The sequence below is a fragment of the Capsicum annuum genome, chromosome 12 (genome assembly GCF_002878395.1).
Source record: "Capsicum annuum cultivar UCD-10X-F1 chromosome 12, UCD10Xv1.1, whole genome shotgun sequence".
Taxonomy (NCBI): domain Eukaryota; kingdom Viridiplantae; phylum Streptophyta; class Magnoliopsida; order Solanales; family Solanaceae; genus Capsicum; species Capsicum annuum.
Genome location: NC_061122.1, coordinates 118923445 through 118946040, shown reverse-complemented (window position 1 = coordinate 118946040; position 22596 = coordinate 118923445).

The window sequence follows — 22596 nt, the reverse complement described above, 5'->3', positions numbered from 1 at the left end:
AACTAGATTATTAGGTATTAAATACCCCTAGAACTCGATTGCGTAAATTGTAAAATACAGTACAATCTGAAAAGTATGATAGCTAGACACTTTGTCACAATTCATTCATTGAGACATTTTAGCAAACATTTGCATGGCATGAACTTGTATACATGCTAACATGTTAAGATTTCATTACTCAACTCACATGAACAATTTATTAATAACTTATGGAGCATAATTTATATACATGACTATACTATAACATGCAAGCATCATGATCAAAATCTCAAACTCACAAATTCAAGGGTTTTTAACATGAAACCATATAACAACACACACATGCTATTTATTCGCAAGAAACTTACAATTAATCATGGATTATAAACCCAACTACATCATAATCATGAATACAATCAAATTCAATATGAATTTTATGAAAGAAATCAACTTGTAATCTGAAAAGGATTCTTGAACTCCAAGGGTGGAAGGAAACCCTTAGATGAACACCTAACATACCTTGATACTTGAATTCGTGAACATTGATGGTGAATTTCTTGAATCTTGATCTTGACTTGATAGACAAGGGTTTGTTCTTAGGAGGATTTTAGTGAATAATGAGAGTATTTTGCCTTGTGATGAGTTTAATCTCATGTTTTGGGGCTGAATAGAAGTGGGGAAAATTTCCCAATACACCTACGGGTGCTAATTTAAATACTGAAAAGTGTGTCCAGCGCTATGCTTACCACCGCACCACGCCAATGGCATCAATGCAATGACCATCACGCTGCATCGAGTTCGCATTGGTTCACTGGAATTGCACTAAAAGTTGGGGAAAAATTATCTGTCGACACGATGGGCAACGCGACGCATCGAGATCTCGATGACCCACTATTTTGGTCACTTAAATATAATTCAAACGAGGTTTGAAAAATCCGAAACTCACTCAGAGTGATCAATTAACACACCTGATCATGATTCCAACCAAAGATCAATAGTTTAAGGTCATAAGGGCCGTAAAATAGGATAGCCAACATATGAAGGCTAAAATAATTCTAAGTATAAACACTTGGCTGAAATTTTTATGTCTGGGACCTCTTTTTAATCTTTAACGGACCGAGTTAAGCTTAGAATTTTGCAGGGTCTTACAATATCTCTCCCTTGGGAACATTCATCCTTGAATGAGATTGACTAAGATCAGAATACTGATAACTGAATCTATATATACTGAACATGCACAACTGAAGCATGATTACATGACTGAAAGTACTGATATACTGACTTATCATACTGATATACATAACTGAAGCATGACTGAGTTCTGAAAATATAACATATGACTAAGTTATTTCATAAAGGTATGTATGATATGAGAATTCTATGTAACTTAATCGATACAGAGTTGTAAAGGTAATCTGAGCATGGAACTAAGTAAATTCAAGAAAAACTGTTACCTTGAGCTAAGTCTTTGCAGAGAAAAGGTAAGGATACTTAATCCACATATCTACTTCTACTTCCCAGGTAGCTCCCTCAATGGACTGATTCCACCAAAGAACTTTGGCTAGAGAAACCTCTTTGTACCTTAATCTGTGAACCTAAAAATCGAGAATTTCGAATGGGATTTCCTTATAAGAGAGGATATTCTGGCCATCAATGCCCTCTATCGACCCTACAACTACTGGGTCACCTATGCACTTCTTTATCAAGGAGACATAAAACACTGGGTGGACTGAAGCTAAGTCTGAAGGAAACTCAAGCTCGTAAGCTACCTTTCCAAAAAGGCTGAGAATTCGGTAAGGACCGACATATCAGGGATTGAGTTTCCCTTTCTTGTGAAACTTCTTCACTCTTTTCATAGGAGAGATTTTCAATTTCACATAGTCACCAATATCAAACTCGATAACCTTTCTTTGCACAACTGCATACGATTTCTATCGGCTCTGAGCTATCTTAACCCTTTCCCTGATCAACTAAACTTTTTTAAGGCATCAAATACCAAGTCAGGCCCTACCACTACAGCCTCACCCTTTTCAAACCAACCAATAGGAGATCTACATCTCCTCCCATAGAGTCCTTCAAACGGAGCCATCTGAATTCTGGAATGATAACTGTTATTATATGCAAACTCAATCAAGGGCAAGTGGTCATCCCAACCACCCTTAAAGTTAATAAAACACGCCCTTAACATATCTTTCAAAGTCTGAATGGTCCTTTCTACTTGACCTTCTGTCAGAGGGTGAAAGGCTGTACTGAGGTGAACTTGGGTACCAAGACCCTTTTGGAAGGCTTTCCAGAAATGAAAGATAAACTAGGTACCTCTATCTGAGATAATAGATTAGGGACTTTGAGTAACCTAAACAAATCTTTGACATAGAGTTTGGCATAGTCCTCAGCTGAATAAGAGGTATGAACTGACAAGAAGTGTGCTGATTTGGTCATCTTGTCTACAATTACCCAAATGGAATTATGTTGACGACGAGTATGGGGCAAACCTGTCATAAAGTATATGTTCACTACCTCCCACTTCCATGTGGGAATACTAAACTCCTTCATAGACCCACTGGGCTTCTGATGCTCAATATTAACCAGCTAACACGTAGAAAACTTAGCTATAAACTCTGTAATATCCCTCTTAACCAATAGATCTCCCACAAATTGTAGTACATCTTAGTGGCCCCTAGATGAATAGAGTAACACGCACTATATGCTTTTGCAAGAATTTATTGCCTCAAGTCATCTATACCTGTCATGCATAGCTGACCCTGGCAACGCAACACACCATCTCCCCCTTTGGAGAAAACCTCTACTTTCTGATCTCTAACTGACTCTTTTAACTTGATAAAATTGGGATCTGTTTTTTTCTTTTCCTTTAATTTGGAAACCAGAGATGATTTTAAACTATTCTGCATCCACACACTACTCTCTACTGAATCGACTAAGAGGACACCTAGTAAGGCAAGCTGATGAACTTCCTAAACTAACTTCTTTTTACCATCCTCTACATAAGTAACACTACCCATAGACATCCTACTGAGAGAACAAGCCACTACATTGGCCTTGCCCAGACGATACAAGATGCTTATGTCATAGTCTTTTAACAACTCTAATGACCTTCTCTGACGTAGGTTTAGATTTTCTGAGAAAACACATACTGCAGGCTCTTGTGGTCTATGAACACATCAACATATATCCCATATAAATAATTCTTCTGTATCTTTAAGTCAAATACAACAGCTGCTAACTCAAGATCATGAGTTGGGTAATACTTTTGATAGGACTTAAGTTGTCTAGAGGCATAGGCTATGACCTTACCTCGCTGCATCAAAACACACCCCAAACCCACTCTGGAAGCATCATAATATACAACAAACCCATTCGAGCCATCTGATTAGGTCAAAACTAGAGTTGTAGTGAGTCAAGTCTTTAACTCTTCGAAACTGTTCTCACAAGAATCTGACCACTAGAACTTGACTTTCTTATGAGTCAATCTAGACATAGGGGATGAAATGGATGAAAATCCTTTAACAAACCATCAGTAATAGCCAACAAAATCTAACAAAATCCTGATATCTGATAAAGAGATGGGTCTGGTCCAGTTTCTCACTGCTTTGGTCTTTTGAGGATCAACTCTAATGCCATCACCAAAAACTATAAGTCCAAGGAAAGCTACTGACCTAAGCCAAAATTTCCACCTACTGAATTAATACTATTCTAAAATGGTTTGCATGGTCATGTTCACTACGGAAGTAGACAAAAATGTCATCAATGAAGACTATGATGAACATGTCCAAGTACTTCTTGACCACGCGATTCATCAACTCCATGAAGGCTACTAGAGCATTCGTAAGACCAAATGACATGACTAGGAATTCAAAGTGACCATACCTAGTTCTAAAATCTATTTTTGGAATGTCACATTCTCTAACTCTAAGTTAATAATAGCCTGATCTGAGGTCTATCTTAGAAAAGTAGTTAGCACCCTGAAGTTGGTCAAGCAAGTCATCGATTTTGGAAAGTGGATACTTGTTCTTGACCGTTACTTCATTTAGCTGATGGAAGTCTATACATATTCTAAGATAACCATCTTTATTATGGATGAATAAAACTAGTGCACCCCAAGGGCATACACTGGGTCAGATGAATCCCTTATCTAGGAGATCCTTCAACTGTTCTTTTAAATCTTTGAGTTCTGCTAGGTCCATTTTATATGGCGGGATAGAGATAGGCTGAGTATCTGGAAGAAGGTCTATTCCAAAGTCCATTTTCTACTCAGGAATGACTCTTAGAAGATCTTCGGGAAACACATCTGGGAATTCACATTCTACTGGAATTGACTCAAGATTAGGGGTCTCTGAACTAGAGTCTTTAACTCAAACAAGATGATAAACACACCCCTTAGATATCATTTTCCTCGCCCTAAGGTAGGAAACAATTTGACCCCTAAGTTCTGAAGTACTACCCCTCCACTCAAGGACAGGTTTATTCAAAAACTGAAAATGGACAACTCTATTTCTAAATTCAACTGAAGCATTGCATGAATAAAGCCAATCCATGCAGAGAATTTCATCAAAATTTATCATCTCTAATTCTACTAAGTCTACTGAAGTAACTTTCTGAGATACCATAATCGGACAGTTCTTGTATACCCATCGGGCTATGATAGATTTACCCACTGGGGTAGAGACTAAGAAGGGATCTATAAGGATTTTGGGACTGACTCTTAAGTCAACAACTATATAAGAAGTTACAAAGGACAAAGAAGCTCCTGGATCTAGCAAAGCATAAATGTATAAATGATAAACTTGTAACATACCAGTGACCATATTAGGAGAAAATTCCTGATCCTATCGGGACTGCAGTGCATAAAGCCTATTTAGGTGTTGCCCACTGGTGGCACTAGAAGTGGCACCCTGCTGATTCAGGTGATCAGACTGAGGAGAAGGACGATTATACTAACTCTATGAAACCACCTGAAGACACTCTCTGACCATGTAGCTTGGTTTGCCATATCGAAAAATACATCACTGTCATCCTTACAGAACCCTGGTGGTTCTTCCATACTTTTGGCAAAGGGGATTTGTTCGGGCACTGCTAACACTACCCTGAGGTTTAGGGCCTGGTTCCCTATCTTTATTTCCATCTTTAGATTTCGGCACTGGAGCATTAGCTGAGGACGGAGCTGGAACTAAAGATTTTTGCCGAAACTAAGAACGACTCCCACCCTCTAACTTAGGCTGAGTGAAGTTGAAGCTACCTGTTCTAGTTCTCTTGTTATCCTTCTTTTTTTTATTATTCCTAGCCTCTTCTATCTTATGGGCATAGACCATGAGCCTGGATATATCCATCTCCTTAATCAGCATTATGGTCCTACTCTCCTTACCCACACTGTTAGACACTCCAGACACAAACTTACTCATCTTAGATCTACTATTTGATACCACATGAGGGGCATATCTGGCTAACTGAGTAAACTTGAGAGAATACTCTTTTAATATCATGTTGCCCTACTTTAGATTGCTGAACTCCAAAACCTTTACTTGCCTCAACTCCAGTGGGAAGAACCTATCCAGAAAACCAGTAGCAAACTCTTCCCATTTTATGGGCCCTGCATCTGCTGCCCTCTCTGCCTTCTACTACTTGAACCATGAGTGAGTCATATCTTGCAACTGATATGAGGCCAAATCAGCACTCTCACTAGCTGTCACCCCCATAATATCTATGACTTTCTGCACCTGATCAAGGAATTCCTGTGGGTCCTTCTCTGACTTAGACCCGGTAAAAATTGGAAGGTTCATTCGGGTGAAATCTCAAATTCTAGCTGCAGCAGTATTGGCCACTGGGTTGGTCGAAATGGTAGCTGAGCATTCATTCTATGCTACCAATAAATGAGCTTGAGTAGTGAAAGCTACTCTAAATTCTGCATAGGAAACATGCTCATCTAGAGGAACTAGCTAGACGGGCGGAGGTGTGAGCTAATTTCCTATTCCTCTTCCGTTATTTTTTTGGGAGGCATGTTCTGTAAACAAAAGTAAGAAAAGGATTAGACTGAGAGTGTAACTTGAGATAATGCTCACTCACACAATATGAATGCTGAAAGAAGGGAAACTTTTCCTAAAATGTCTCATAACCTCTTATTCATAAGTGTGGCGTGCTACCCACCTATGCACAAAACTACTAGATACAACTTCCAGAATTCCTAGAACTCTGTTGAACCTTATTCTCTGATACCAAGTTTGTAATGCCCTAAGTTTGTACCTCAGACGTCACATGGTTCTCATAATCCTGAAGGAGCACAAGCTAACCCATGACTGGTACCTGCTCCAATCAATAAATAATAATAATGTATAATGTGGAAATTAGGCAAAAAATTGCCATAAGGTTCAAAACTAAATCAAATACTGATACCAAGTCAGGCCCAACCAATAGGAGATCTATATATCCTCCCATAAAGTGCCTCAAATAGAGCCATTTTAATGCTGGAATGATAATTGTTATTATATACAAACTTAATCAAGGGTAAGTGGTCATCCCTACTACCCTTAAAATCAATGGAACATGCCCTGAACATATCTTACAAAGTATGAATGGTCCTTTATGCTTGACCATCTGTCTGAGGGTGAAAGGCTGTACTGAGGTGAACTGGGATACCAAGACCCTTTTGGAAGGATTTCCAGAAATAAGAGGTAAACTAGGTACCTTTATTTGAGATAATGGATATTGGGACTCCATGTAACCTGACCAACTCTTTGACATAAATTTTGGTCCAGTCCTCGGCTAAATAAGAGGTATGAACTAGCAAGAAGTGAGCTGAATTGTTTATCCTATCTACAATGACCCAAATGGAATCGTTCTGATGATGAGTATGGGGAAAACCTGTCACAAATTCTATGTTCACTTTCTCCAACTTTTATGTGGGAATACTGAACTCCTGCATAGATCCACTAGGCTTCTGATGCTCAATTCTAACCTACTGAAATATAGAACAATTAGCTACAAACTCTACAATATTCCTCTTAACCCCACTCCACCAATAGATCTCCAGCAAATCGCAGTATATCTTTGTGGCCCTTGGATGAATAGAGTAAAGTGCACCATACGCTTCTACTAGAATTTATTGCCTCAATTCATCTACACCTGGCATGCATAGACGACCCTGGAAATACAACACACCATCTTCCCCTTGGGAGAAAACCTCTACTTTCTAATCTCTGACTGACTCTTTCAACTCGACTAAATTGGGATCTCTATTTTGCTTTTCTTTCACTTCAGAAACCATAGATGATTCTAAACTATTCTGTACCCACACACTGCCTTCTGTTGAATCGACTAAGCGGATACCTAGTTGGGCAAGCTGATGAATTTCCTGAACTAACTTCTTATTACCATCCTCCACATGAGCAACACTACCTATAGACATCCTACTAAGCGCATCAACCACTACATTGGCCTTTCCTAAATGATACAGGATGCTTATGTCATAGTCTTTCAACAACTCTAACCACCTTCTGTGACATAGGTTCAGATCTATCTAAGAAAACACATACTACAGGCACTTGTGGTCTGTGAACACATCATTATGTACCCCATACAAATAATGCCTCCAAATCTTTAAGAAAATTACAATAAATGCTAACTCAAGATCATAAGTTGGGTAATTCTTTTTATGGGGCTAAAGCTGTCTAGAGACATAGGCTATGACTTACCTCTCTACATCAAAACACACCTCAAACCCACTCTAGAAGCATCATAATATACCACAAACCCATCTAAGCCATTTGATAAGAACAAAACTGGAGCTGTAGTGAGTCGAGTCTTTAACTCCTAAAAACTCTTCTCACAAGAATCTAAACACTGGAACTTGACTTTCTTCTGAGTTAATCTGGACATGGCAGAGTAATAGACGAAAATCCTTCAACAAACCATCAGTAATAGCCAGCCAACCCTAAGAAACTCCTGATATCTGATGAAGAGATGGGTCTGGGCTAGTTTCTCACTGCTTCAGTCTTTTGAGGATCAACTCAAGTGCCATCACCGAAAACTATATTACCAAGGAAAGCTACTGACCTTAGCCAAAATTCTCACTTACTAAATTTGGAAAAAAACTGATGGGTTTTGAGACTTTGTAATACTATTCTGAGATGGCCTTCATAATCATGTTCACTACGGGATTAGACAAGAATAACATCAATGAAGACTCTAATGAACATGTCTAAGTACTGCTTGAACACGCGGTTTATCAACTCCATGAAGGCTGCTGGAGCATTGGTAAGACCAAATGACATGACTAGGAATTCGATGTGACCATACCTAGTTTTGAAAGATATTTTTAGAATGTCATATTTTCTGACTCTGAGCTGATGATAGCCTGATTTGAGGTCTATCTTAGAAAAGTAGTTAGCATCCTGAAATTGGTCAAATAAGTCATCGATTCTGGGAAGTGGATACTCATTCTTGACCGTTACTTTATTTAGCTGATGGTAGTCTATACACATTCTACGATAACCATATTTCTTATGCACGAATAGAACTAGTGCACCCTTAGGGGATACGCTGGGTCTGATGAATTCCTTATCTGGGAGAACCTTCAAATGTTCTTTTAAATCTTTGACTTCTTCTGGGTCCATTCTATATGGTAGGATAGAGATTGGATGAGTATATAGAAGAAGGTCTATTAAAAAGTTAATTTCCCGCTTGGGAGGGACTCCTGGAAGATCTTCGAGAAAGACATCTGGGAATTCACATGCTATTAGAATATTAAGGGTCTCTGAACTAGAGTCTTTAACTCAAATAAGATGATAACACACCCCTTAGATATCATTTTCCTCGCCCTAAGGTAGGAAAGAAGATGAACCCTAAGTGTTGAAGTACTATCCCTTCACTCAAGAATAAGTTCATTTAAAAACTGAAAATGGAGAACTCTATATGTGCAACCAACTGAAGCATAGCATGAATAAAGCCAATCCATGCAGAGAATGACATCAAACTTAGTCATCTCTAATTCTACTAAGTCTGCTGAAGTGACTTTCTGAGATACCATAACCGAACAGTTCCTGTATACCCATTGAGCTATGATATATTTACCCACTGGGGTAGAGACTAAGAAGGGCTCTGTTAGGATTTTGGGACTAACTTCAAAATCAACAGCTATATAAGGAGTAACAAAGGACAAAAAAGCTACTGGATCTATTAAAGCATAAACATGCAAATGATAAACTTATAACGTACTAGTGACCACATCAAGAGAAATTTCCTGATCCTTTTGGGACTGAAGTGCATAAAGCCTATTTGGGCATTGCCCACTGGTTGCTTAGAAGCAGCACCCTACTGATTCGGGCAATCGGACTGAGCTGAAGGACGATTATACTGACTCTACAAACCTACCTGAAAACACTCTCTGACCTTATGGCTTGGTTTGCCACATCTAAAATATACATCACTGCCAGCCCTACAGATACCCTGGTGGTTTCTGCCATACTTCTAGCAAAGGGAATTTGTTTGGGCATTTCTAACACTACCCTGAGGTTTAGGGCCTAGTGCTCTATCTTTATTGCCATCTCTAAATTTCAACGCTGGAGCACTGGTAGAGGACAGAGCTGGAACTGAAGATTTCAGGTAGAACTGAGAACGACTCCCACCCTCTAACTTAGGCTGAGTGTAGTTGAAGTTACCTATTCTAGCTCTCTTGTTCTCCTTATCCTTCTCCGTATTCTTAGCCTCCTCTATCTACTGCATATGGACAATGAGCCTGGATATGTCCATCTCCTTAATCAGCATTATGGTCCTACACTTCTTGACCACACTGTTAGACATGCTAGACAGAAACTTACTCATCTTATATTTGCTATCTGCTACCACATGAGGGGCATATCTGGCTAACTGAGTAAACTTGAGAGAATAATCTTCCACTATCATGTTGCCCTGCTTCTAATTAAAGAACTCCAAAACCTTCGCTTCTCTCAACTCTAATAGGAAGAACTTATCCATAAAAATAGTGGCAAACTCCTACCATTATATGGTCCCTACATCTGTTGTCCTCTTTGCCTTCTACTACTTACACCATGTGTGAACCACATCCTATAACTAATATACAGCCAACTCAGAACTCTCACTAGATTTCACCCCCATAATATCTATAACTTTCTGCACCTGATCGAGGAATTCCTGTGGGTCTTTCTCTGACTTAGACCTGGTAAAAGCTGAAGGGTTTATTTGGGTGAAATTAATGGACACTGGGTTGGATGGAATGGTAGCTGAGAGTTCATTCTAGGCTTCTATAGAATGAGTTAGAGTGGTAAAAGTAGCTCTAAATTCTACATGGGAAACATGCCCGTCCAGAGGATCTGGCTGGATGGGCAGAGGTGCTGGCTGAGTTCCTGTTCTTCTTTCATTGTTCTTTTTAGGAGTCATATTCTGTAAACAGAAGTAAGAAAATGATTAGACTGAGAGTGTAACTTGAGCTCATGCTCGCTCATATAATATGAATGCTGAAAGAAGGGAAATATTCTCTAAAATACCACATAGCCTCTTGTTCATAAGGGTGGCATGATACACACCCATGTACAAGATTCTACTAGACATAGATTTTAGAATTCCTAGCACTCTATTGAACCTTAGGCTATGATACCAAGTTTGTAACGCCCTGCGTCTGTACCCCAAATGTCACACGGTGCTCATAATCCTGAAGGACCACAAGCTAACCCATGACTAGTACCTGCTGCAATCACTGAATAATAATATTGTATAATTTGGAAATTAGGTAGAAAATTGCCATAAGGGTCAAAACTAAATCAAATACTGATATGTAAATACTGAATAATGAATATCTGTCTGAAATAGTCTAGCCTGAAAAACCTCTAACTAAACTGTTTTAAAGTGGAGTTGATGGGACAAGCCCCCAACTAACTCCGACTACTAAAAATATACTGAAACTAAAAAAAACTCTATCCTCGAACTATGAGGACTCACCGACAACTCTGTTGCTAATAATGTGGGATGCTAAGTATGGTCAGGACCTCGTGCATCTGAACCTATGATATAAGACACCATATCACATAAGAAAGGTATACATCAGTACTTTAAATGTACTAGTATACTAGGTGAGGTAAGGTTGAATGCATAGGTTCATATGCATGAACAATAATTGACTGAATAGCATGAATATAACAAAATGAGAGTACATTCATATCTGAAACTGTTGTATATACTGATTATGTAAAGCTATATACAAAACAACGTATATTTTAACGGAGATTTTATTAACTCTAGAAAATGAGTTCTAAAAACTGAATGACTTATATCTGAGTTTACCGATACTATATTACTATTAACTGAGTGACTATTTTTGACAGTCCTAATTTTGTACAACTGAACTGAGTTCTATACTGAACTGGTAGACTGTATCTGATAGTCCTAATTCTAAAGCAAAACTGAGGTTTTATACTGAGTTTGAAACAAAAATAGAAACCATAGGAGAGTTCATCTAACCGACTTACCCTGATTATAAACTGAGTTGGGTCTCAACCTGTGACCCCAGTTGAAAGGGTGTTAGCACCTTGTCAAGGGATACTAACAATGGTTATAAGTTAACCCTCTCTAATAGGAAGCTCTTTCATCAACCCTTGCTGGTAGGAAAATTTTTATGAGATGTATCAACCCTAGACTGGCAGGAAGACATCTCAACCTACGCTGGCTATATAGTTCTGTAACGTAGGGACTTCTACTAAGAGTCAAACCCTTTACTGATAGGAATGTCCCCATCCTTGGGATCACTCGGTGTTGATTCCTGCTCCCAACTGAATAGACACTAAACTGATTTCTAGACTATAATAGGCTTGATTAAACTGTTACTAATCGTGCTGTCTATCTAAACTAGACTGAGTTTACTGAGTTCTAATAACTGACTGGATACACTAAGTTTTGTTAACTGGCTGAATATATTGAGTTTTATTAAGTTCTGTTAACTGGCTGAATATACTGAGTTCTATTATCTGACTAAGTTCTATTATCTGACTGAGTACTACTGTACGTGACATCATTAAGACTATTCTGAAACTACTGTAAATATTGATAAACAGCTAAATTTTTGAGTATTAAATACCCCCAGGACTCGATTGTGTAAATTGTAAAACATAACACGATCATGGAAGCATGATAGCTAGACACTTTGTCAGAATTCATTCATTGAGGAGTTTTAGCAAACATTTGCATGGCATGAACTTGTATACATGCTAACATGATATGATTTCATTACTCAACTCACATGAATAATTTATCAAATACTTTGAGAGCTTAATTTATACACATGATTATACTACAACATGCAAGCATCATGATCAAAATCCCAAACTCACAAATTCAAGGGTTTTTAATATGAAACCATATAACAACACACACATACTATTTATTTCTCAAGAAACTTACAATTAATCATGGATTATAAACCCAACTACATCATAATCATGAATACAATCAAATTCAACATAAAGTTTGTGAAAGAAATCAACTTGTAATCTGAAAAGGATTCTTGAACTCCAAGAACCCTTTCCAGTAATCTCGTGTTTTGGGGAAAATAGAAGTGGGGAAAATATCCCAAATACCCCTCTGGATGTTGATTTAATTACTAGAAAGTGTGCCCACCGATGCACCACATCAATGGAATTAATGCGATGGCCATCGTGCCACATTGAGTTTGCATTGGTTCACTGAAATTACACTAAAAGTTGGGAAAAAATTATCTGTCAATGTGATGGACAATGCTAAGCATCGAGATCGGGTCGACCCACTATTTTGGTCACCTGAGTATGATTCAAATGAGGTTCAAAAAATCTGAAACTCACTCGGAGTGACCTATTGACAGACCTGATCATGATTCAATCCAAGGATCGACGTTTTAAGGTCAAAAGGATCATAAAATAGGATTGCCAACTTATGAAGGCTCAAATAATTCTAAGTATAAACACTTAGCTGAAATTTCTAAGTGTGGGACCTCTTTTTAAGCTTTAACAGACTGAGTTAAGCCTAGGATTTTGTGGGGTCTTACATTCACCATGTTTTCATTTTTTATCATGTTCACATTTTGAATTTAAAATTTTCATATACGCATTTGCAGCGGCATTGTCTGCTCCAAAGCACTTTTGTTTGAGTTTCAAATGATGCTTAGTTCCAATAGATTCATCATTAATGTTTATCAAAAGTATCACATGTGTAGCTTGTACAATATTATGAGCCAAATCCTCACGCCATGGTAAAGGTCCTCGGTAGTTATTTCCAAAATAGATCCCAAATAAAAAGGCTCTTCTACAGCTGATATGGCAAATCAACTTCGTAGAATTTGGTGTTATGTTAGTTATTGGAAGATTTATACAGCTATGGGGATTTCCAAGAACTTGGTTAGGGGATTACATGAGTACGGGTATACAATCCTCGATGTGTACTATTACATGCTTAAGTCCACAAATCCTAGAAGTAAGACAGCGTTGCATGTTATTGAAAATGGAAAGTTCAAGTACTTTTTTGTATCCAATGTTTCTTGGATTCTTGGTTTTCAATAGTTGAGAAAAATTTTAGCCGTTGATGGGACTTTCTTAAGGATCAAGTATAATGGAGTTTTGATAGTAGCGGTGGCACAGGATGTTAAGAGTCACAACTTTCCTATCGCTTTTTATGTAGTGGACAAGGAATGTGATGCCTCGTATGCATATTTTTTGAAAAATTACGAAGATGTTTTGACGATACTGAAGATTTGTGCATAATTTTGGATAGGCATCCAAGTATCCGAAAGATGAGTTCAGTTTTCTTCCCTTCAGCTCACTTTGGTTGTTGCATGAGGTATCTTGAGGAAAATAATAGAGCTGAGTTTTTTAACCATTTCAATCAAATAAGAGATATGCATCCCAAGGCGGCACAACATCTCGAACGTGTCAGTCTTAAGGGATGGAGCCCGGCATTTTGTCTGACAAATAGGTACATTCTTATGATTTTAATGTCTTGTTTGAGTTACAAATTTGTAATAATTATTCTATGATGTTGTACTAATTGATTTTTTTATAGGTATAATATTATGACATCAAACATAGTTGAATCATTTAATTCAATGTTTGACATTGAAAGAGAATTTCCTATTGTGGTGATGTTTAAGGAAATAAATTAGAGATATGCCAAACTATTTTATGAAAGGCGTATGCAGTATGCGGACACAAGAAACATATTTGTTCTAAAAGCAGAAAAACAAATATCTTCAAAGATTAGTTTGAGGAATAGGTTATTTTCTCATCAAATAACAGATTACAAGTACAGTATCGATAGTCATGGTGATGTTTCCATGTTCGATCTTCAATAAAGATTTTATACATGTAGAGTTTTTGAATTGGACAAAAAACCTATCCACATGCTATGGCGGCGCGTCAAGACCAATACGGTGCACAATATGGAACTCAAACTTATGATTACTCATCTCCATATTTTTTGGTGGAAAGATACGTAATGTCATGTGGTGAAAATATTAATTTGTTGCCTTCTGAAGAATCGTGGTTTGTTTTTGTAGAGATTAATACCTCTTCCATATATTGACCCATGAACTATGAAACTGGGAAGGAGGTACTATAAGAGGAGGTGTGGAGTGGAAGAATCATTTTAATCAAGAAAAAACAAGTGCTCCATATGTAAGGACGCTGTCCACAAAAGAACTACATGCCCAAATCGTAATGCACCATGGTAGTTATAATAGTAAAACTTGTGGTGTAGTTTGTTATGTACTTTGATATTTTTAACTCATTGTTGTGAATGTATATTTTATTATTTATTATATAAAATATCTTTTTACTAACTTTTTCATTAATAAAATAAGGTAAAACAAGAACTAAATACATCAGACTACAAAAAAAATTTCAGCAGATTACCCATTTGTCCAACTAGATGGACATTTGCTGGAAGAACATAATACAGTTCATCAAACTAGAATGTGTTCTTTCAACAGATGACCAATATGTTGCAACGGATGGGTAATCTATTGGAACAACACAATATAGTTCTTGCCACAAACCCAACAGATGACCAATCTGTTTCAACAGATTGTCCATCTGTTGAAAGAACTCAAAACTCTTGCTATTGCTACTAGATTCAAAATTGTTCCTCACCTCCAACCATCGACATTTTTGTTGAGAACAATACATAGACAGAATGAAAATTAACTAACAATTAAAAAGTCAAAGTCAAAAAATATAAAAAAAATTCACTAAACAAAAACAAAATACATTAGGTTGGTAGATCCAATATAAAAAAATTACATACGCTAAAAGTAAAAACATAACCTAATTATTATTATTATTATTATTATTATTATTATTATTATTATTATTCTCAGCTGACCAATCATCAATCGCCAACAGCAGGGCCCTCATTAGCCTACGAATCTCTTAGAGCATTCTTGCTCGCATGACGGCTAACTCCCACTGGAGTTCATTGACCTGATTCTAAAGTTCCGTCACAGTGTATCACAGAATAGCAATGTCCTAAGCAGGATCAGCCATATCTAGAATACGTAGAAATTGACAAAAAATGTAAACACAAAAGTAAAGAAAAGAGTCCAGAAGAAATACAACGTATAATACCAACTGGTAGATTTACACACAAAAAAAAAATTACCTCAATGGAAAAAGAATCTGCTCTTTGAAGAGAAGTGGTAAAAGTTGTAATATGAAAGAAAAGATGGAAGAAATAAATAAAGTGGAGTACAATGAACGAGTAAAGTGGGACCTATTTATAGATAATTAAATTTGAATATGTTAGACAAAAATTCATGACTGTTCACCTCCATTTTATTAATTACACTCAAACTGGAGACTTTTTTGTTACTGTTGAAAGTTGTGACTTAATTAAATCAAAGTGGTGACTTTTTAATTATTGTGAAAAGTCATGATTTTTAGCTTCTTAATATTAATTAATTCTTAAAATTAAATAATTATTTTTCTCAGTTAAACAATCAATGGCTTCTCACCTTTTCAATAACCATTTCTTTTAATAATAATCATCTTTATTGAGTTGTCACAACTTATTTATTGCGACAGATGGGTTATCTATTGCGATAGATGGACCATCTATTGAAGGATTTATTTTGATTTTTTTCTAACAGTTGATTCATCCATTGCAACAGATGGGGAATTTGATTCATGAGCTGTTTTAAATATGTTAGATAAAAATTGACGATTGTTCACCTCTTTTTTATTTATCTTATACCTTAAGTAATCCAAACTGGTGATTTTTTTATTATTTAAACTAAAAAAGTAGATTTAAAAATAAAAAAGGTGAAAAGTCATGACTTTTCCCCAATTTAATATTAATATCAGTTATTAAAATTAAATGACCGTTTGTTTATGATTTTAAATTGTGTTTATCATTTATTTTCATGTTATTTATTTACTAACTATTTTTCTTTATTAAATGATCGAAAAGTCCTGTCTTTTCAACCTTTTAATATTCTTTTATTTAATATCTGTTTTTAGTCAATTTTTTTAACAGATGGACCATTAATTGAAACAGATTTGTCATCTATTCGAGAACACAAACAAGTGGCAAGAACTTGTTTTTGTTCTTCCAGTGAATCTATTGCAACAAACGTGCCATCTATTGTAAGGAGAGGGTTTTGAGTTTTTTCAATAGATGACCCATCTGTTGCAAAATATTAGTCATCGTTTGGCTGAACGCAATCTAGAATGATGAACTGTATTGTGTTCTTTCAGCCAAAGTCCATTTGTTGCAACACATGGGTAATCTGCTAAAAATATTTTTCTTAGCCTGTTTTATTTAGTTCCTTTTTTACCTCTTTTAATTGATTCAAAAGTTAATAAAAATATATTTTATGTAATAAATAATAACATTTGAATCTCCAACAATGAGTTAAAATTATCAAAGTCCATATCAAACTGCAACACAAGTTTACTATTACAATGATCATGGTGCATTACATACGTAGCACTTGTTTTTTATTCATGGTCATGTAGCTCTTTGGAAATGAAGATGGTTATGCTTTGAGCCGTAGTTTTGTACACTATGTCACGATGGGAACTGAAGATTAGACATTGTTTGACATTGATGGGGTAGGAAAAATAAAATGCGTATAGATAGATGGATCCACTTTCATGTGTGGAAGTTATGTATTACCTATGAGGTTATCATGACAACACACATAAAGTACAATGATTTTGTAAGTATCGATTAGGCATTGATCCTTCAAACAAGATCTTGTATATTATAGTTAAGTTTAATAGGTTCAAACTGATAAGGCTGAAGGGTTCCAAGAATGTGGTGTCGATACCATATTATCATTTGATGATGGTTTTGCTCATGTTTATGCATCAAGTTTTGAGAAAGGATCAATATTTGATGGAATTGTAGAGATTTAATAGTGATTGGACTGATTTTAATGGTGCAATGGACTATGATAAAGCCTTCAAAGCCTCCCAGTGCAGCAAACAAGAATGGAAAATCAATAGAAATTCCCAAGATCTAAATTTACATAGATGGGTTGCTCAGAGAGACTATTATACAGTAGAAGGTACTTGGGAGAATACCTATGCGAGAAAGGGAAGGTGGAGAAGACCATATATTAATTCAGATCTTGTTAAAGAGGAAACATAGGAGAGCAAGTAAGAAACTTTTAGCCAATCTAACCAATGAAATTGACTTGAAAGATAAAAATTTTGAATGACCTAAAAATGTGAAAGTGTATTCAAAAATTAAAATCTGCCAGTCGTTGCTGAAAAGAAAAATGGTAAACTAGACAAGAGATGGACACTTTGCTAGGTAACTGCGACTAGTTAGCATGGCATGAATGTTGACCCATAAAGTGGAGGATCAAAACTCCGAGGAAGAAGCTTGGTGAGCACCGAGGATTGATAAGATGGCCAATCAGGAACAAAACTTAAACCAAGAACTTCTACAGTAAAAATAAGGGAATCCAAAGCGTCTTTCTGAAGTCTAACATGAATCTCATGCCTTCTGTTTATGGTTCTGATCAGGTCAATGGCAGTAGAAACAAAAACGTCTGAATTTTGGTAGAAATCCCATGCCTATTTATTTCCATAGCCTTTGAACTAACCTGAACCACAAGCAGAAGGCCTTGAATGCAAGTTTAACTTCAAAAATTGTCAACTTGGCTTGATCCCTTATTTTTACTTTAGGAGTTGTTAGTTTAAGTTACGTTCCTGACTAACCATCTTACCACCCCTCAGTGCTTGCTAAACTACTTCTTTTAAGTTCTGATCATGCACTTTGTAGGTCATCATTCAGGCCACGCTAACTAGTCATAGTTACTTAGCAAAGTGTCCAGCTATAGTCCACTTCACCATTTTTCTTTTCAACAATGAGTGATATATTTTAATTTTTTGATACACTTTCATTTTTTAGCTCATTTGGTTTTTTCATTTTTTATGTCAATTTCATCATCCAGATTCACTACACATTTGTTTCTACCCTGTGTTTCTTCTTTAATAAGCTCTGAGTTGATATATAGTCTTCAACACCTCCCCTTTCCCTAGTAGATATTCTCCCAAGAACCTTCTGTTGTATAATCGTCACCCTGAGCAACCCAGCTATATAAATTTAGACCATGGCAATAACTATATTGATTTCCATTCTTGTTTACAGCAGTGCAAAGCTTTAGAGGCCTATCAAAAGTTCATTGAACCCTTAAAATCAGTCCAATCAATATTGAATCTTTACACTGCCACTAAGAACTTGATTTCTTCTCCAAACTTGACACTTAAACATTAGCAAAACCATTATTAAACCGTAATAGGGTATCTACCCGACCTACTTGGTCCCTCAGCCTTATAGTTCTAACCTATCAATCTTAACTATAAAATGTAATATCTTGTTTGAATGATTAATGTCTAATCGGTGAAGAGCAACATTCACAAAATCAGTGTACTCTATGTGTATTTTTATGATAACATGACTAGTAATGCATACCTCTAAAATATGAAGTAGTTTTATGTCACGACCAGAAGCTACCCCCTAGTCTCGACAACAGTGCTTATGATCACAAGTGACCACAAGCTAACCCATGAACTAATACCTATTGTGAGCACTGAATATAATTTCACTGATATAACATACGCAAAAAATAAACTAATAAAATATTATAAAATTGGATACTGAAACATGAATTAAAATATGTCTAAAATATCTGATAATAACTAATAATTCTAAAATGACTGATTGACTATCTAACTAAGTGTTTGAAAGACTCTAAATAGACTAAAGAGTTGATGTGATGGACCCTCAACTAACTCCAAATGACTCAGCATATGAAAATATGGAAATAACTAAACTAGAAAGATCATGTCCTCGATAGATCAGGACTCACCACTACTGCTGTTGGATCTCGCTGAGCTATCTAAGAGTGGTTGGGAAATTAAGAGTCTCAACCTATGTTATAAGACAACATAGCGCAAAGAAAAGCATATGATTGGTACTTTAAATATACTGGTATATGAGATGAGGACTGGCTGAAATGCATGGAATAAACTAAACATAAATACATGCTCATATAAGGTTTGTCAATGCAAGACCAAGTTTAAATATGTTTCTAAAATAATCTGTAAGTTGAATAACTGAATAATTGAAGTTTTGTACACTTGGTCGAGCAAACCTAAAATTGGAATATACTGAATACTGTACTGAGATTGTGTGAGGTATCATCTAATCGATATGGCCTAATCTGAGCTAATCAGGATTCAACCTGTAACCCCAGTTGGAAGGGTGTTAGTATCGTGCCACGGGTACTAACACTGGATGTGTGGATCCACTAAACTAGTGTCTCAGAGGACTAGGAAGTCATTCCTAAACTAGCGGGTGACCCTTAAGTAAGTGTTAGTCCTAAACTGGCAGGTGACATCTTATAATCCTATGTTAGCTATAAAGTTCTGGAACTTAGGGGACTGCTACTAGGGACCCAATCCTAACTAGTGGGTAAACACCCTTAGAGGGTGAACACCCATCCCTAGGTTTGCTCGGTGCTAAATTCTACTCCCTACTGGACTGACACAGGTACTAAACTAAGCTTATTTAGATACAACTAAACAGACAACTGTCATTACTCATCATGGTTGATCATAATAACTGACTGAATTATAATACTCATGGTTTAACTAAAATCATTTCTGAGTCATTGAAATTATGTAAAACAACTAGGTATCGGGTGTTCATAACCCACCAGCACTGAATGATTATAAAATATAATATCAAACTTAAAATACTATAGCATAAAATCACAGTTCAAAGAACCAAAACATGGGCATTTCATCAAACATGTAATAATCATAAACTTGGACATGGAAATTCCTTATACACAAGGAAAACAACATGATTACATGGCTAAATTCATAACTTGAGTGTTAATCCTAAAATTAACGAATCATGACATAGAAATTACAACACTTGAAACATGATATGAGTCATTCTACTTGAAAACACTTGTGACCAAAATTTGATATCGAATTAACAAGAGATTCATGGATTTATTTCATCAAGAACACGCATAAACTCATAAATTAAATAGAAAGAGAATTTTGGGCTCCACGGGTGAAAGGGACCCATGGATGAACATCTCGCATACCTCACTAGATGAATTATTGTAGAAGAGTTAGGGTTTGTTCTTGGGAAGAAAAAGGGCTTTTCTTGAGAGGATTTGTGAGTTAAAGGGTAGATAATTGTAAAGCCCTGAATTTCTTGAACCAATATGCTACACGGAGCTCATGACCTTGACGGACCATAAGCTAACCCTTTCTGATACTGTAACTAAGCACTACACAATATACTGAAATAAATACAAAAACTAGCAGAAACATACCATAAGGTTCAAAAAATCCAAAATAATCAATACTGAAAAACTAAATACTAATAAATCTGTCCGAAAAGCCTCTAGTTGTATGAACTGTGGAGCTGATGGGACATGTCCCCAACTTACTCTATCTATTGAAAATAAACTGAATCTAATGCCATAATAAAAATAAGGATCATCCTCGAATGAAGAGGACTCACTGCTACGTCTACTACCGCTGACTGAGTCTGGACTGCTAAGGGTGTTATGGATCTCATACTTTAGAACCTAGGGTATAAGACACCATCGTCTAAGAGAAATTATGTATCAGTACTTTGAATGTACTAGTATACTAGATGAGGTAAGGCTAAATGCAAGGGCTTATGCATGAACATAGCTTAACTGAATAATTAAGAGAGTACTAAATGAGGATATATGCATGAAATCATCGTGACTCTAAATACTGATACTCGGATACTACTTTGCTAATATCTAAACTCATTACTAATACTGAGATACTCAATAACTGAATCTTCTGATAAGTATTGAAATTGAGACCAGTCCTATCTATCGAGTGATCTCCGAATCTCATGATACTGAAGCTGATTAACTGAATCTACTCATATCAATAATTGAATTCTGAGGTTTCTACTGTCGACTGGCTAAATTTAAGATAAAACCTATCTAACGGATGATCTCTAAATCTACTACTAATTATAAAAAATAATTATGTCTGAGATCAAACCTATCTAATGAGTGATATCTAAATCTATTAATACTGATACTAATTAACTTATAACAGACTAGGCCTATCTAGCAGGTGGTCCATAAATTTATGAAACTATCTGAGTTCCTTACTGAGATAGATGATTGTACCTGACAGTTCTGATTTCTGAGTCTACTCTAAAGACTGATACTGAAACTGCAACTATGGGAGTTCTCACTTAACTGACATGCCCTAAATCTAATCTAGTGGGGTCCAAACTTTAACCCCAGTTGGAAGGGTGTCAATACCGTGCCACGGGTAAAGACCTCTGCTATGGTCAAGCCTCTCTAATGGGTGACCCTGAACAGAAAGTCAAGCCTAAAGCAACATAATAGTCAAGCCTTAATCTAATGGGTGACTCCTGGTCCTATACAAGCTACGCAGTTCTGGAGTTTAGGGACTGTTACTAATGAATCTGCATCTCTAATGGGGAAGTCGTCATCCCTGCACTCGCTTGGTGCTAGTTACTACTCCTAATTGATGGACTCTGAACTGATTCTTAACTGAAATTAGACTGAGCTGAATTTGTTAATAATCATACTGAGTAACTGAGTTTAGCTGAGTTCACTTGATTCTGAAGACTAACGGAATACTACTGAATCTCGTTATCTGACTGAATACTACTGTGTTCTATAACTTACTAGGATTTACTGAAAACTGAATACTACAAAGGTCTGAACTGAGTACTGGGCTGGATTAGGCTGAATTCTAAGATTACTGAGTTTTCTTAACTTCTGTTACTAACTGAAATCTACTGACCATAGAACGACTGAGTTTTATCTTAAGATTGACTCGGCTCTAGACAAGCAGCTAAGTTTTCAGGTATAAATACCCCCAGGACTCGATGGCATAAAGTAAATAGATAGGACCATACTTGAATATCATGACAATAGACTTTCATTCACAACACAATCAATACGATATCTTGTCAATCATATGAAGTCATAAACATGTAAATGTATAGAGAATGCATACTAATATCTCATAGTTGTTCAATAAGGAATACACATGGATAAAAATGCATGCAACTTAT